This window comes from Fistularia commersonii, chromosome 23 (genome assembly GCF_037954325.1).
Source record: "Fistularia commersonii isolate RoL2024-O1a breed Wild chromosome 23, RoL_Fcom_v1.0, whole genome shotgun sequence".
In the NCBI taxonomy this organism is placed as follows: domain Eukaryota; kingdom Metazoa; phylum Chordata; class Actinopteri; order Syngnathiformes; family Fistulariidae; genus Fistularia; species Fistularia commersonii.
This window is the reverse complement of record NC_141306.1, coordinates 4,404,606-4,405,828: the sequence shown is the minus strand read 5'-3', so window position 1 is coordinate 4,405,828 and position 1,223 is coordinate 4,404,606.

Here is a 1,223-nt window from a genome sequence, read left to right as displayed (position 1 = left end):
CCCCCGGCCGGTAACTGCCAGCCGGTTCTGGCAGCTCCTTACCGGCTCAAGCCGGTATTCACACGCGTGCGCGCGTCTGTGGACGCGCATATGCCACGCGTGGAAAAGCCGGAAGGCGCGTCGGGATCGTGGATAAATAACGACACGAAAGGAGAGAATCTAAAATAAAATGGAATATGTGAAGGGTAAAATAGGTTTTATGATGTTGCTTCCTTTGCATGCTTCAATTGGGATTAATTTCCATAATCTAGACTGGATGAGATGAAATGCCCATTCTGTTTTTTTGGAGCTCTCTATGAGTGATAACCCAAAATAAAAAGGAAATTAAATATCTGAAAAATATAATATATAGCCACAAAATATAATGTGACTACTATTGCAAGATGTTGCTTTCTTTGCATGCTTCATGTTCAATCGGGATCAGTTTTCATAGTCAAGGCTGGATTAGATCAAATTCCAAGTCTGTCTTTTGGAGCTGTTTATGAACGACACGAAAATAGATAATCACAAAAAAAATTGAATATTTGAAAAGTAAAACATAGCTGCAAAACACATGTGACTACTATTGAAATGTTGTCTGTCTTTGCATGCTTCACGTTCAGTTGGGATTAGTTTTCATCTCTAGGTTGGATGAGATGAAATGCCCACTCTGTTTTTTGGAGGTCTTAATGAGCGATAACCCAAAATAAAATAAAATTAAACATTTCGAAAATAAAACATATAGCTGCAAAACATAACGTGATTGGAAGTGCAAGATGTTGTTTACTTTGCTTTACATTCAGTTGGGATTAATTTTCATAATCCAGACTGGATCAGAATAGATGGGCAGTCTGTTTTTTGGAGGTGTTTAACCAGCAGGATATTTCCCACATCTGAAACCCGACTGTGGACCAAAAGACACCTTTCTCATTACGGTTTCCTGCTTGTCCTGCTGAGATGAACTGGTTTCTTCCAGTTTTTGTTGGACTGCATGCCTGCTCGTGATTTCTGATAACACTGGTGATAAATTCTGTTGGTTTGACTGCAATGGTTGCTTTTGTACAATCCAGGAGAAAAGGAAAAGCCTTTTTTTTTTTTTTGTATAAATTGTCACCGTAAGTATTCAAGGATATTTAAGCTCACTTTATTTCTTCAAATAGAAACAGTAACACTGAACAATAGAGGCAGGAGGAAATTAGTTTGCGTGTCAGACATACGTGTCAAGCAGGACTTTCGGCATTTCT